Below are 17,041 nucleotides of genomic sequence, written 5' to 3'. Positions count from 1 at the left end.
ATCTGAGCAGTGTCAATAATATCATTTCTCAAACCTCAATGTCAGAAACTGTCAAGCATTTATCAGAAAATGAAGCACAACGTGCTTAGTCTGTTCCCTGTTTTAAATGATTAAGTCCTCTGCGTTATCATTAACTTATCATTAAGACTATGATTGAAATGTTTAAATAACATGATTATAGAGAAACTGAAGAAGGAGAAGACTGAGCCAGTGAAATATGACTAATACCTTAGAAATTTTATTTAGGAAATACATTACACCTCTTCACTTTATATCCATAAAAGCTTTGAAAATAAAATTTTAAAAAGTGATAAGACTATCTCCATCCATTTCTTAAACTTATGTGATTCAATGTTGCTATCCTTGGTGCTGGGATAAAAATTTTGGCAAAGCACTTGATTCTTCATTGGAGTTCTAAGAAATTGTCCTACTCCTCGCATGATGGCAAATCATCAGAAAACTGTCATTGTTGTAACTTTGCAATAAGGTTTCTAGAAGGTGACACACTGTCGGTTTATGTGTGTTTTCAATAGCTTTCACAAGCCACCTATCATTACTTAATAAGACTTAAAATATACGTGCATAAATTCCTGTGGAAGTTCATAGTAAAGGAAATACAAAGAACAAGGAAATCTGATTATCTCAGAGAAATACATTTCCGCATAAGCCAATGAATGCTGCTCACATACCAGATTTCAAGAGTCACCACACTGTTTCTGAGACATGTATAAGAACCTTCATGAAAATATGACTCAAGCAGATTCAACTAGTGTTGGCAATGTCATGATCCCACGTGGAGGCTACTGTCTGAGTCCCAGCATTCCCCTTTGATCCACTACTGGAGAATGCATCTGGGAGGGCTGCAGATATGTGTGGATTCCTGTCATCCCACTGGAACACCAGGATTAAGCTCCTGACTTCATGGAGGCTCAGCCCTGTTTATCATGGATAGTTAGGACTGAGGCAGCTGATGGAAGATCTCTCCATGTCTCATTCCCTCCCTCTACTTATCTCAGTCTTTTTGTGTTTAAAATACTCTTCTGTAAAGATATGACACAAAGAGAGTAGGACAGTAGTTACCTTTTACTTTGGCAACTAATCCAAATTAGTTCTCAGTTTTCATTTTAAACTTTCTGTAAACATTGCACTGCCATTTTCTGGCAGCATATTACTAATTCAATTTCTTAGATTTTAGTTTTCTTTATCAAACATATCAAATGGTTTACAATATATGAAGCCAAACTTTCAGAATATTCTATAGCTAAAACAAACACAACAAGAGAACTATACATAAACTTCCAAAATATTTTTAACAAGAGCTATCTTGCCTGTTTTAGTTTTTTGTTTTTCACTTGATAAAAAAGAAAAAGAGTTAGACAGATTGAGAGAGAGAGACAGAAAGAGAGAGAGAGAAATATTCCCTACATGGTCTAAACAGCTAAAACTAGACTAGGTCATACAACATGAAGGCAGAGGCTCAAACATGTAAGCCATTTTCCATCACATTCTCAGGCACATTACAAGGACAGTGGATCTGATATGGAACACAACTGCCTAGGCTGCCATGCCCTTAGGCAATTATTACAGTGCTGAGAGAAGAGCAGCTAGTAGCTGGTAGGTATTCTGGGCCTGGGTCTATCAATTCTGAGATAACTATCCCACTATGCCAGCAGAATTGTTTATCCATTTTTACTACTTGTAAATTGATAACTGGAGAATTTGGAAAGCTCTAGGCTGTGACACGTCCCTTTGGCTCCTGTCTGGGAGCTGTAGCTTTCCTGGGACAGCGAGGCTGAGTACATTTTCAAGTGGGAGTGGCTAAGGGCAACTTTGACAGGGGAAAAATGACATCTCTGATCATCCAAACACTGGACCAGTGCACTTGCAGGAAGACAGGTAAGATGGATGATTTAGACAGGGAAAACAAAGGTCACATCTGAATCAGGATAAGGAACCTGCTGATGTAGGAGACCTGGGCTGGGCTAAATAACATCACACGCTGCCTGCTGATGCATGCAAAGGCTGATGCTAGGTGTCATACATGGCTGGGCTAGGCCACAGTAGCAGGCCATGAGTGTCAGAACAGGGATGGGCCTCATGAAGTTGGGCCACAGCACCCACCAGAGAGAAAAAGAATTGGATTTCGGTATAGACTATGTACAAAATTTACAGACTTGCCTCCAATGTCAACTGGTTTATATGTAGAACTGGGGGTGGTGACAGGCGAAAGCAGGGTGGACAACAAACTCATCTGACCAGAACCCACCTGACACTCATGGAAGGAGACCAAGTAGGACAGGCATATGCAAGGGTCAGGACTGAAGGCAGATCATGACAAGCAGTGACACTGCCCCTGTTGGCATGTGTGAAATGTGGAGCTTGGAGTAGGTCTGGTAGCATGACTAGGAAAACTCACCTGCAGTCTGCAGTTTGACCCTGAGGAGCACAAGAATCAGGACTTAGGGAGGCCCAGGCCAGGCAAGACTTCAGCAACATCAGTATTGTGTGGACCAGGTCTCAGGCAGGCCATGCTGGGCCAGACCTGTGCACATGCGGGCATGCAGGAGAGTCTGGACCGTGATGTGATCTGCCCAGCTGGGATGTGATGTATCCACTAGCAAGAGTGCAGTCGGTGGTTGTGCCAGGTAGGGTTTCTTGGAAGCACTTGCCAAAACAAACAAGACCCTGAATGGGAAAATGCAAGTAGGGGAACTCTTGGACATTCTTTTTGGGCTGAGGAATAAGTGGTGAATGTGAGAAACAGGGTTGTATGCAAACAATGCTGGGCAAGGTAACAATACCCATCAATATGTGTGGGCTCTCTGGGGAAAGATTAGACTGGGATAGACCCCAACACCACTGGTGCTTGCAGCAGCCATTCTCTCATGACACACTCAAGACTCCCTTCTGTCCCAGATGAGCTGATGTCCTGTCTCCCATGATGTCCACAACTCAGGCATCAGCAACTGAGGAGATCAAGTCCCAACACTTGCACTCCAGGATTAGAGTCCTATAATCTATTTGGGCAATCCTCCAGAAAACCTCACCCAGAATGACTTTATATTTGATTATTTTGTACACTGGACACGACAGGGTCAGATTCAGTCTATCACCTGTACAAATTGATGGACATACTGGTGTCCAACCCCAATTAACAGGTAAATAGATATTTGCTGTTGCAAGTAATAGGTGCAGCATGGCAGGGAAGCGCTGGGGTTCCCTTGCCAGACATGTGCCCAGCAATAAATCCTGCACATGCCAGGGGCTGCAACAATCCTGCCAGTCATGACTCACAACTAGTGCTGGCACTTGTCAGCTGGGCTGTAGCCTAGCTCAGCTGGCCTGCCTCCATTAAGGCTCTTCCATTTGCCAATGAGTATGGTAGCCACCCCAGCCAGTCCCACTCCATGACTGCCCCACGCCCAGTCCCAACTCTCTTGCTCATCAGTGGCAGCAGCAGCCAGCACGGGAGACTCCAAAGTTGCCCTACCATGAGTATTCTTAGCCCTGTGTCTTGTCTGGGGTGGCTGTTGTAATGGAGTAGATGTCCACCAAGAATAGATTGGAGAGGAAGATGTACATGGATGTGTGGAGGTATGTGTCTGAGAGGATGACCAGAATGATGAGCAGGTTTCCACTTACAATGACCAGGTCTACGGAGAGGAACAGCACAAAGATGAACAGCTGCAGTACTGGGTCCTCTGAGAATTCCTGAAGAAGGAATTCCACAAGCCATGTATGATTCCTTGGGTCCATTGGCCAATGTGACTACCAAAGGATAGAAAACAGGACAGAAATGAGTGCTAGTTGCCCTGCAGAAACACCATCATTTGTGTTTTTCATATCAGTCTGTGTCCCTCCTGAATTCCCTGACCTCATTGTAAGGAATTCCTCTCCAATAAGCCTTACTTCCTCATAAGGCTGTGCACCCTGCAGCTAGAATGAAATTCCTTCAAGCATTTCAGTATGAATTTTGAACACACAGCATATTCCAGGAACCATTTCAACAGTGTGTGAGCAGCCCTGAGAAACAAACCTCCCTAATAGTGAAGACGTGAATGTAAGCTTGAATGTCCAAATTTAAGCAAAGATAAATCATGCAACACATCACAGGATGCTGATGCATGTATGCTGGCAAGAAAGGCAACAAGCTTGAAAAACACATGGGGGACAGAGAGGAGTGTACTACTCATATTTCTGGTGCATAAAAGCCCGGTGCACAATGTGGCATTTGGACAAAAATCAAGATCTCAACGTACACATAGTAGATGCACAGCATCATCTGTGAAATAATGTCTGGCAAGGGACACAGACCATGCAGCAGCCCTGTGGAGGGGCTCAATTCAGATGGCCAAAGCCACTGTGGAGGATGTTGAGAACAGGAATGAGCAACAGGGAAAGGTTAAGAGATGAGTCAAACAACACTAAGGCGGACAGTAGGCTCATCTCCCTGACACTTGAAGGTGGAGGGAGTTCTGTTCCATGTACTACATTAGACCTTCCTTGAAGTGAAAAGGGTGCTACTTTATTTCAACCTGCACTTGTGTGTTTTGGCTACTGTATTATGTGTGATATTTGAGGACACACGTGCTTGTGACTTACAATATTCCCATCTTAACCTAAATTATCTTGAAGTCAAAAATACACTGATAAGAGATGAGCTTCAGAGCATGGATTTAGCAGCTTGTATTGGTAGTTGTGGATTGCACAGCCCCATGGGATCCATGGCTCACCGCCAACTGCCCACAAGTAAGAGGAATCACAACCTTGTGAACAATTGGTGTTCAAAGCATGGTTTGGGTTTTTCAGAATGAGAAAGTCAATTATCATGGCCTTGAACAAGTGCAAGCTGGAGACTGTGTGATAAGCCTAGGTACTCTTTTTCTGTTAATGTCACTGCTAACCTCCTCCTTCACAGATGTACACGCACGTACAATAATATGCATGTACACACAGGGCATGTAGGGCAATCAGGAAGTTAGTAGAAATTCGCACTGTCTCTTACTCCTGTCTTTCTACCATCTGCCTCAAGCCCCTGAGACATGTAGTGAATGCCATGATCTCCTTCATGTGACACTACGCTCTAATCATTCCAGTCACATCATTGGAGAGGAGCTCTGAAACAGCTATCACCGTCACACTAACTGTCCCCATGAAATGCAGATGGTACCTATAACGAGCTTGTGACTTTCCCACTGGTTAGATCCCCATAGGTCCATTACTGCTTTGGGATGGAAGGATTTTTTTTAAAGTGTCTAATAAATAGAGATGTCTCCAGGAAGGATTTAACAAGATTAGGTGTCTATCAAGTATCATTATAATTTGCACTGGTTCTGCAAATGTGCCTTTTCCAATAACAGCTCCTTGATGCTCAGAAAAAAAAAAAAAAATCCAATATACCAAAGTGGTGTGATATCCTTGCAGCAATGAGAAACATTCTGAATGCAATAAGAACAAATACAGTAAGAAAAAAATGAGCAAGGAGAATAAACCAGCGATTCCCCGAAATTCTGCACACAAAGAACAGCAACATTTGACTTGGAACTTGTGTCAACCAGAATTATTTCCCAGTGTCCAGTGCACTATTGGAGCAGTTGGTCTCTGAGATCTGATGGCTGCTGAGGGAAGGCCTTTATTGTCCTCTTCAGAGATGTGATGTTTGTTCTTCTGTTATTTTGAGGTTTTGCTCTTGTGTCACAAATCCATTGAGCACTCTCTGGTCCTGCTTCTGATCTTTGCCTTCTGCACACATTTGTTTCAAAAGTAACTATTGATTTTACATGAAATAACATTCTCTTTTGGATGTGTCCCTTGAGACAACATGTTTCAGCCATTTGTTTAATTGTGTAGTCTTCCTTCTGCTGCTGCAAGGGCTAAATGAGCTGCCAGCCACCTTGCCTGTTTTATTTCATTTTCAATCCTGACATGGTCCAGTGAATAGGGGTGCATAATGTAGAAGCAGATTTGCGTAAGGAAGTGGCAAGAACACGAGAAAAAAATCAAATTATTAAGATTCTCCAAAAATGATTTAAATAGAAGAAAGTCTTGACCATGAACTGCATAGCATCAGTTAAACATAACCACATGTTCATAAATCAGTTAGTGACTATCTAATAACAAAATATGTGACATGGAATATTCTGGCAAAAGCAGATACAATGTCATAATTGTCTTCATCAATAATTGTCTTTTAGATCATATGGCTATTGACTTTAAATTCCTTACAGGTTTCATTTATTTTAAAAGCATTGATTATTCACATCATATGTAGATATTCTATGATGTTAAAAATTCTCTTTCTATATCAGGGATATTATCTCACATCAGATGGGGTCATCACAACAAACATAAAGTGAGGAGACTAATGTAGAGTATTCAAGACAAAATTGAGTCCATAGCAAAATAGTGTTACAATTTACATAACAATGTTTGACATGTTTTGTAAGCTCTGGCACGGTTGTCTCTTTTTTTTTTTTTTAATTGTTGCTTACATTGTATTATGTAGTACAGTTTTATAGGCGCTGGGGATTCCCCCCACCTCTCCCATACCCCTCCCCCCATGGTGGATTCCTCCACCTTGTTGCATAACCATAGTTCAAGTTCAGTTGAGATTCATTGCTTGCAAACACATGCCTAGCATGAAGTTCAGCATCTTATTGTCCAGATAAGTTCAGTGGCCTCTTGGGGAGACCTTCTATGGTCTGAAGATAGGTCTAACAGAGTAAAGATCTGGTCAGTTAAAAGCCCCAACAAGGCCTCAGTATCAATATACAACATTATGGAATTAATTGACATAGTATTGGGTAAACAATATGTTAAAAATAATGCAAGTTCCATTCTTCGAAACCTCTGGGTTGAGACAGTATCAATGACAGGTTCAAAAAATAACAAACAACCATAAAAAATTACAGGTTAAATCAAGGCAAACATGTGGTATCTAATCTTTTGGGATTCACTCATTTCCCTTAGCATTATAGTTTCCAGTTGTGCCCATTCTTCACGGAACTGGATACAATGATTCAAGAGTTCATCTGGAAACACAAAAAACCACGAATAGCTAGAACCATCCTGAAAAATAAGAAGTTAGCAGGGGGAATCACAATCCCGGACCTCTGGACATACTATAGAGCAGTGGTTATCAAAACAGCCTGGTACTGGCACAAAGACAGAAAGGAAGATCAATGGAATAGAATAGAAGCACCAAAAGGGAACCCACACAAATACAGCCAATTAATCTTTGACAAAAAGACCAATGACAACTCAAGCAAGTGGGAAGGCCTCTTTAGTAAATGTTGTTGGGACAACTGGCTGATAGCCTGTAGAAACAAAAAGATAGACCCACATCTATCACCATACACCAAGATCCAAGCTACATGGATAAAAGACCTAAACCTACATCCAGAAACCTTCAAACTCTTGCAGGAAAGTGTAGGAAATACCCTGCAAGACCTAGGAGTAGGTCCTGACTTTCTAAGAAGGACACCAAAAGCAATAGCAGTTGAGAACAGAATAAACAAATGGGACCTCATCAAACTAAGAAGCTTCTGTACAGCAAGGGAAACAATCAACAAAGTAAAAAAGCAACCCACAGAGTGGGAGAAGATCTTTGCACACGATATAGGCGATAGGGGGCTAATTTCCAGGATATACAAAGAACTTCAAAACAACCAAAATACCAAAACGAACAAGCCACTCAAGAAATGGGCACGGGAAATGGGCAAACATTTCACAAAGGAACAAGTCCAAATGGCAAACAAACATATGAAAAAATGTTCCAGCTCCCTAGCAATAAGGGAAATCCAAATTAAAACATCGATGAGGTACCACCTAACACCAGCAAGATTGGCCCACATAAACAAGAACACCAACGACGCTTGCTGGCGAGGATGCGGGGAAAAGGGAACCCTACTCCACTGCTGGTGGAGCTGCAAGTTGGTACAGCCTATATGGAAATCAGTCTGGAGAACTCTCAAACAACTCAAAATCTGCATACCATATGACCCAGCAATAGCACTCCTAGGAATATATCCAAAACACCTGTTTTACGACAAACCAACATGCATCCCTATGTTCATAGCAGCACAATCAGTAATTGCAAAAACATGGAAGCAACCGAAATGCCCATCAGCAGAAGATTGGATAAGAAAGCTTTGGTTCATCTACTCCATGGAATACTACTCAGCTATTAAAAAAAACAAAATGCAGTTCTTTTTGGCTAAACGGTTGTCTCTTTAACTGGAGAAACAGAGTGGGTCAGCTCCTCACATGTTGTTGTGTCTGTGATAAGCTAAGTGCCTCTGACAAGGTTGGCATCTTTTCCAGAGCTGCACTTTGAGTCCCAGCTGCTCTGCTGCAGATGCAGCTCTCAGGATGCACCTGGGAAGGTAGCAGCAGCTGATCCCAGTCCATACATTCTTATCATGCACATGGGAGACCCAAGTGGAGTTGCTGGCTCCTGGGAAAGCAGCAGAAGCTGACCCCATGTGTTTAGATCCCTGTCCTCCACAAGGGAGAGGAAGATGGAGTTCCTGGCTCCTGGCTTCAGTCTTGCCAGCCCTGGCTGTTGGACTAAATGGAAGTACTCATTTTCTCCCTGTTTGCCACTCTTTCTTTTAAGCAAATAAAGGAAAAACATGTTTCAACCTGTAGAATCAAAGACCTCACAGTGAAAACTGATGTAGATGAGCAAGTAGAATGACACAGATTTGATCTTCTGGTGAGTAAACCCTCCTGACATTGACAAGAACTCATACTATGTAAAGGATTATTTTCATGTATTTGTATAGAAAGTACATGAGTATGCGCATTGGACATAGAGAGTCTTTTTAAGATACTACAAGATGAATGAGTGTTTTGCACAGAAGTGAAGATGGGTTTTTCAAGGTTATTTTATTCCTCCTAGTGGGGACAGTCATAATTATTTTTTTTAATTTTTTTAAATTGAAGTTGTTTTTTTTTTAAACAACTTTGAGCTACATTTTATACAAAGAAATGGTATCTAATGTATTTAATATACACAGTTTTAGGAGCAGAGAGACATGCTACCATTGCTCCCCTGCTCAAATTTTAAAACAGATAAAATGGTGAAAGAAAATAATGTCTAACAGTATAATTTCACATCCTAAATGAATACTAGGATTCAAACAAGCTTATGAAATGATAACAGGTGCTTTCAGAATGAAGTCGTAAGTGATATAACTTTTAAAAATAGATGTCATCACTTGATCAGAAGCACCAAGAAATAGCAGAAATACAAGCACCAATCAGAAATATACATACCCAGAAAATTGCAGTCAGGCAGTGTCTCACCAACCCATAAATATCTCCAGCTACAGATCTAAGAACATGCAAATGGACTCAAACTTTCACAGATAACAATGATGAAGAACACATGGCTTTTTTTTTTTTTTTTTTAATCCACAGCCTCTTTTTTCCCCATAATATTTATTTTTCCATAAACATTGTGAACACTTCCGACAAATGTATGGTGAAGTTCATGAGTGACCCCATTTTTGCCTATTAGATGTTTTGGCTGTGTGAATCAACCACACGAGAGAAAAGGCTACAGTGTGCGTGACACAGGAATTGTTTCTGCAGCTAGGGTTTGTCTTTTTCTGGATTGTTCTTATTAACATCAGAGCATATTCACTTAGGCCCATTTCACAAATAAAAATGAGCTGCCCTCATGTCCCTGGACAACCCTATAAAAAAACACCCTGGGGCCCGGCGCGGTGGCGCAAGTGGTAAAAGGTCCTCGCCTTGCACGCCCGGGATCCCATATGGGCGCCGGTTCTAATCCCGGCAGCCCCGCTTCCCTTCCAGCTCCCTGCTTGTGTCCCGGGAAAGCAGTCGAGGACGGCCCAAAGCTTTGGGAACCTGCACCCGCGTGGGAGACCCGGAAGAGGCTCCTGGCTTCGGATCGGCATAGTATCGGCCCGTTGTGCTCACTTGGGGAGTGAATCATCGGACGGAAGATCTTCCTCTCTCTCTCTCCTCTCTGTATATCCGCCTTTCCAATAAAAAAAATAATAAAAAAAAATAAATCTTAAAAAAAAAAAAAAAAAACACCCTGCTTCCATAGCCCTCATTACACAAGTCATCAGAAACATCTCTGCTGTTTGACCTATCCTATTCCCTGCTCTCGTAAGCTTTGGTTACATTCAATTCCTTGTACCCAACGACCCTGCCTTGTTGAGTTCCATGGACATGTCCTTTTTCATCCTCAGGCACAAGCACTTCACTGAGATCATGACTCAGGCAACCAAACAGATAAGCTGGTCTTGATCATGTGCAAGGCATCTCCCAGTCATGGTTGCATGGTGGAAACAGGGTTGTTGTTGTGTTCAGTGTGTCTATTTTCAAATCTCAACTGCAGTCCTCATGCAGACCAGACCTAAAGCTCTCTCTGGTCTTACATACCGATACCTATGAGACAGACATTCCTTACCCCTGTAATGTTGGTTTTGTACTGGCCCATTTCCCTGAAGTTTCTTACTGATACAGTGATCAATGCCAACAGCAATGAGGACTAGACAAGGAATCCTCTGCTTCTTATGCTTGGCATTTGATCTGGTGTTTATTGGTAGCATTCACAGCTACCTGGACTTGTATGCTTGTTGGTAATATAGGATATCTCTGTGATTCAGTTCTGCCTAATCATGAATGTTTTGAAGAATCATTTTTTTTTCCTGGAATGACTTCCAAACTGAACCACCAGTCTCAACTTTCAGTGTGACTATCATACTGGAGTAAGAAACAAGAACTGGAGGGACATTGAGAATGAGGGAGAGAGAAAGGGTACGATGGAAAGTTTCATTGTTTAGTTAAAACTGCAAATACAAAATTTGCTCCCTCTATTTATATTTAATATTATTCACAGGTTAGTCATTGCTCATCATTCAAACCTACTACTTGACAGAGGATGAAGTACTGAAAATTCAACATTTGATTTTAAAGGTTTACACATTGCAGGCCATGTCTGATCCAAAGACCATTTCATGTCCATTGCATTGATTTTTGCAGAATGGGTTTTGTGTATGGGCTATACACACACACACACACACACACACACACACACACACACACACACACACACGAAACTCTTATTTGTGCAAAATAGCAGATTTCTTGAATCTCACTGTAGGGATACTTCCTAGTGTATTCTTTCTCCTGACCCATGTTCAACACTGAACCTTTTAAAAAAAAAAAAGATTTTTTAAATTATATTGGAAAACCAGAACATGTTTACAGAAAGAAGAGAGAGGGATGTATCTTGCATTTTCTTGTTTATTGTGTAACTGTCCTCAGAGACTAGAGATGAGCTGATCTGGAACCATGGGAACTGGAGCAGTAAGGACATAAACCAGTGCCCCTATGAGATACTAGTGCTTGCAAATTGATGATTTAGCCCTTGAGCCACTGCACTCATCCCCTTCCCACCACACGTGTACCATTCACAGGCTAGGCAGTCTTTCTTCTCTTTTTTAAAAATATATTTTCATTATGAATTTTGAATGATGTGGTACAATTTTGTATAGGATAGGATTCCCACCCAAATTCCCACCATTTGTCAGATTTTTCCCAATGTGTTACAATAGTGTAGCCCTTTATAAAGAATCATACTTCTATCTGTCTCTTATTTAACTGTACAACAACATTGTTGGTACAGACAATGTCAGACACTCCAGCATCCCATTGTCTACATATGTCCCACAGTTTCATTGGGATTCTATCATTTCTCTGGATGCAAGGATGCGTGTTCCATTATAGCCCCATGTCTGTATATGATAGAAATCAGTACTCCATCATTATTCATTACCCTAAGTGAGAAGCCATGAAACAAGGTCAACAACTGGTTTGAGTTAGAACAGCCACAATATCAATAACAATATCAACAACAAATTATAGCAGCATGAAAAAAAGATCGCCACTGAGTAGCCAACACACGTTTGACAAAAAGGAAACACAGAAGTCTATTGGGGAAAATGATGCCATTCATGAGCCCTTGATGAATTTGACTAGTGAAAATAGATTATTTGGAATGAACTAAACAAATAAAAAACATCAAGCACATGGAGTACAGCCAAAAATGCAAACAATAAAAAAAACAAAAAAACAAAAAGCAGTATGGATTGGGCTATTGAAGTTAGACTTTCCATATTGGTTTCCCTTTCTAAGAGAAAATATATGATATTCTTTTCTGAATGACAGATTTTACTAAGCATAATGGTTTCTAGCTGGGACCACCTGGTTGTGAATAAAATATTTCATTCTCCTTAACAGATGAATAATATTTCCATTTAGTAGATGTACCACAGTTTTTTTAACCACTCTTCCTTGGATGCACATCTGGATTTTTTCCATAAAGTAAAGAAGCAACCAATAGAATGGGAGAAAATTTTTGCATGCTACACAAGTGATAGGGGACTAAAATCCAGCATTTACAAAGAGCTTAAGAAACTAAAGGAAAGAAAAAAAAAACTGTAACAAAATGGGCAAGAGAAATGAACACACATTTCTCAAAAGGTGATTCAAGTAGCTAACAGTCATGTAAAAAGATGCTCAGGCTCCCTAGGCACAAGAGAAATAAAAATGAAATTCATGTTGTGGTACCAGCTAACTCTAGTGAGACTGGCCTACATACAGAACTCAACTAACAACACCTGCTGGCATGGGTGAGGGGAGAAAGGCACCCTCCTACATTGCTGGTGGGAGTGTAGGCCACTACAATCACTGTGGAGTTCAGTATGGAGAGTGCTTGGAAAATGCAAATAAACTGCCATATGACCCAGCTATCCCACTCCTAGAAATACACCCAATAGAAGTAAAATCTGAAAGAGAGGAGGGGATCTGTAACTGTTTATTTGCAGCAGCACAATCTATAATAGCAAAGTGTACTCTTTTACAATATGGTGACCCTATTTCATCACACTGTATTGTGTTAGGGAAAGCTTACTGAGAGACACGGTAGAAAATCAGATGTGCTCTGCCTACTATGCACAACAGCTTGGCTTGGTTGTCTCCATGACGTATGTTCTTCACAACTCCATCTAATGGAAAACCAGGATCAATTTGTCTCCTCAGAGATACAAAGTAATTTCACTGTTGAAAATAAAGAAATGTTTTCGTAGAAACAGTGTTCAAAAAGCCCTAGGCTTCACTGCATTTTCAGCATAATGGCACACTCCCACTCAAGAGATACCCAGCCCCATACACTCACAATCAGCTGGCTTCCATGGAGGCTAAACATCCTCCCTGTTAGGGCCTGTGGGGAGAAAGACCACTGAAAGCAGAGCTTGAACCATTCACCTGCTTTCCCCACCAGACTGAAGAACCTGTTTGCCCCCATGGCTTTTCTAGATTGCTGAGGCTGTAGCATTCTGGGCTGTTATGACCAGGCAGCTGCTGATTGGACAGCTTGTAAGGCCACAGCGCCCTGTGAGGTCACAGAGGGGCAGTCAATCAGAATGCTCCCTGTCACCAGGACAGCCACATGGGGATATGTGAGTGAAGCTATGTGAGTTCTGAAGCCAGAGCTCATGTTAGGAGCTTGGATATTTCAGTTGTTCATGGTCCATCAAAGCTGGTGTGCTGTCACCATGGTCCAACTGTCATGGCCCAACTCATCTAACCCCCATGCCTGTGAGCTTCCTGTGATCTGGAGCTTGACACACCTGTCGCAGCTGGCTACAATGCAATGAGTGTCAACTCTCCCCTCATGCCCTTCTTTAGCAACTTTACTTCATAATCTCCACCCATTTGGTACATTATGCCATGGGTGTACCTTTATAAGCTCATTGTAAAAATGTTTACCGATCTTATATACATACATCCTCTTTGTAGAACAGGAGAAGATGCCACCTTGTATGAATCCAATTGGAGAGGAACCCTTTTCAATAATACTGTGTCACTTTTGTTGTATGTAGTAGGCTTATTTGTGACAATCTGGTTGAGATTAAGAAAGCTGCACTTTAAAATTTTTGTTCTATTCAGCATATTTTCTCTATGGTTGTGGGCATGGAACCAAGGAGTTACTAATGTTTTTGTGTTTGCTTCAAAAGAGATTCTCAGTGTGTTGTTTTGAATTTGTTGATCTCATTCGCTAGCCATTTATGGAAGATGGGCATGGATTTGTAGTGTACTCTGCCTTTTTGGTTGAATGATAAATGAATTGGTTGTTTCATCTCTCCTTGACTCAAAGTGGAGTCCCAGGTTGTGTGTTTTCTGTTGATTGATGATTTGCATGACCACATTTACACTGTAACTTGTAATCTGGCCCTGAGAAGATGCAACCTGCTATGCAATCAAGCTCAAGCAAACATTCTCAATAAGCTTTTGTTACTTAGGATATAATTTATAGGCTCATTTTTGACTATCTGAATGAGATGAAACAAGTCAAAACCAAGAGATGGCTGACAGAATGGGAGAAAGTGTTTGTAAATCAGACATTGCTGCAAAGATGAAAATGCAGGACACACAATTTTGAAGACATTTGACAGAACAACCCAGTGAAGAAATGAGGCATGGGTCTGGCGCAATGTTTCACCTGGCTAACCCTTCATCTATTATGTGCTAAAATTCCACATGGGAGCCAGTTTGTTTCCTGAATAATTCACTTCACATCCAGTTCTCTGCTATGGTCTTGGAAATCAGCAGAGTATGACCCAAAGCTTTTTGACCATACAGCCATGTTGGAGACGCAGAAAATCTCCTGGCTTCAGATTTGCTGGGCCCCAGTGATTGAGGCCATTTAGGAAGTAAACCAACAGATGAAAAATCTTTTTGTCTTTCTCTCCTTCACTCAGTGAATATATATATAATATATATTTATAACATATAAATATATATTTATAATATAATATAATATAATATAATATAATATAATATGATGTATATTTATAATATATATATATTTTTATAATATAACATATAATAAATATATAATATATTTATAATATATAAATATATATAATTAATTTAAAATTTTAATTTTATTTTTAATTAATATATATTTTATAATATATAAATATATATTTATATAAGTATATTGATGACTGCTGTGGGTGCATTAGAGGGGCTGGGCTTACTTCAGGCCTGATATGTTTTCAGACCTTAATCTGGAATTGGAAAGCGCTGCAGGAGCAAGACACGTCACCCAGCCAGAAAAACTCCAATGGACTAGTCATAAACTCAGACAGACGTCCCTTACCTAAGGCAGGACCTGAGCAGATCCTGCCCCAGCTTCTGTGTTGGGAGGGATATAAAAACCTCTCAAGAACCAAAAAACAACCAACCAAACAAAAAAGCCCCAAACCTCTCCTAAGTTCCTCTGCCTGCCTTCTCCCCAGTCCCCTGATTTTCCTCTCTCTCTCTCCATCTCTCTCTCTCCTCCTTTGCCTCATGGAAAAGGTCCCTGAGAGAGAGCAGATCTCGAATAAAGACCCCTGTAGTTTGTATACCTGGCTGATGTCTTATTTTCAGAGTGGCAATCTAACAGACAAAGGTGGATATGAGCCACTTCTATGAATAGTAATACCTGAAAGGAAGAAACAAGTGAATGACATTGGAAAAGATGCTCAGTGTCATGTGCCATCTGGGAAATGAAAATGAAAACTACAGTTAGAATGGCTGTTATCCAAAAGTTCAAAACATACAATTTTGGCCTGGTTGCAAAGAAAAGCGTACCCTAAAAATCTGTTAGGGAAATGTAAATTAACAGGATCTGTGTGGAAAAACACTCCATGGATTGTCCAAGTGAAACACACATGGACCTATTGTGGGGCCAAGGCATCTCACTTCTGGGAAGATAGGGAAAAGAAATGACACATTGTAGGAATAGCGATTTCTGCATGCCCATGTCTGGAGCAGGTTAGCTCACAATGGCCACCGCATAGTTAATCTAGATTTTCCAGCAACTGAGGACTAGAGTCATGATTAAAATGTATCTACATGCTTAGAAATTATGTATATATCTGTATCCATAAAACTGAATATCATCTTGATATTTGCAACAAAAATGTAAGGAAAGGGAACTCATCATGATAAGTTAAAAGAACCAGTACCAGCCAGGGGAGGGCTGACGCGCAGCCAGGAGGCCCCCCGGGCCGACGGGCACGTGAGCCATGGAGACCATCTGGATCTACCAGTTCCACCTCATCCTGATCAGGACTCCATGGTAGGCAAGTCCTGCCTCCTGCACCACTTCACCCAGGACCGCTTCCCGGGACTATGCTCGCCTGCCTGCGACCCCACAGTTGGCGTGGACTTCTTCTCACGCCTGCTGGAGATCTAGTAGGGCAAGAGTATCAAGCTGCAGCTCTGGAACACAGCGTGACAGGAGAGGTTCAGATCAATACCTTGATCTTACTACCGCAACTCGGTAGACTTTTAGTTTTGGACATTAGTAACAATCGATCTTTTGAACACGTGAAAGATTGGCTGGAAGAAGCAAAAATGTATGTGCAGCCATGTTGGATTGTGTTTCTGCTAGTGGGACATAAATGTCATCTAGTTTCACAACATCAGGTTACAAGAGGAGATGCTGGAAAACTCAGCAGACTGTGGTATGAAGTACCTAGAAACCTCAGCCCAAGATGCTACGAATGTTGAAGAATCCTTCACCATCCTGACAAGAGACATCTATGAGCTTATCAAAAAGGGAGACATTTGTATTCAGGATGGCTGGGAAGGGGTTAAAAGTGGTTTTGTTCCAAATACTGTGCATTCTTCTTAGGAAGCAGTGAAACCAAGGAAGGAGTGTTTTTGCTGACTTCTAAATGCCAAAGACCAACAGGAGCAGGGGGTTTCATTCCAGAATAAATACCAACACGCAGCGGAGCGAGGCAATGAACGCGTGACAAAAAAGTTATCAGCCTACACTAACACAGTTTTCCAAGGTTTTTATTCAGAGCCCTATGCTTACTTGTCACACTATCAGGATACTGGATGTTTTGGTAAATTATCAGGTCTAGCAGACAATTTCTTTTTCCCTCAACTTGGCATACCTACGGAATTACCTCCATTCTCACTTTGTGTGTAACTG

General features: G+C 41.1%; 1 pseudogene; it reads left to right on the top strand.

Moving 5' to 3' along the window:
- The first annotated feature begins 16,121 nt into the window (after nt 1–16,121).
- On the top strand, nt 16,122–16,768 carry LOC121150005 (annotated as a pseudogene).
- The last annotated feature ends 273 nt before the right edge of the window (nt 16,769–17,041 follow it).

Source organism: Ochotona curzoniae, unplaced genomic scaffold (assembly GCF_017591425.1).
Source record: "Ochotona curzoniae isolate NIBS_2020 unplaced genomic scaffold, NIBS_Ocur_1.0 scaffold_4921, whole genome shotgun sequence".
Classification (NCBI taxonomy): Eukaryota; Metazoa; Chordata; class Mammalia; order Lagomorpha; family Ochotonidae; genus Ochotona; species Ochotona curzoniae.
Note: the sequence above shows the minus strand (reverse complement) of the source record. Positions and strands in the feature narration are given on the sequence as shown.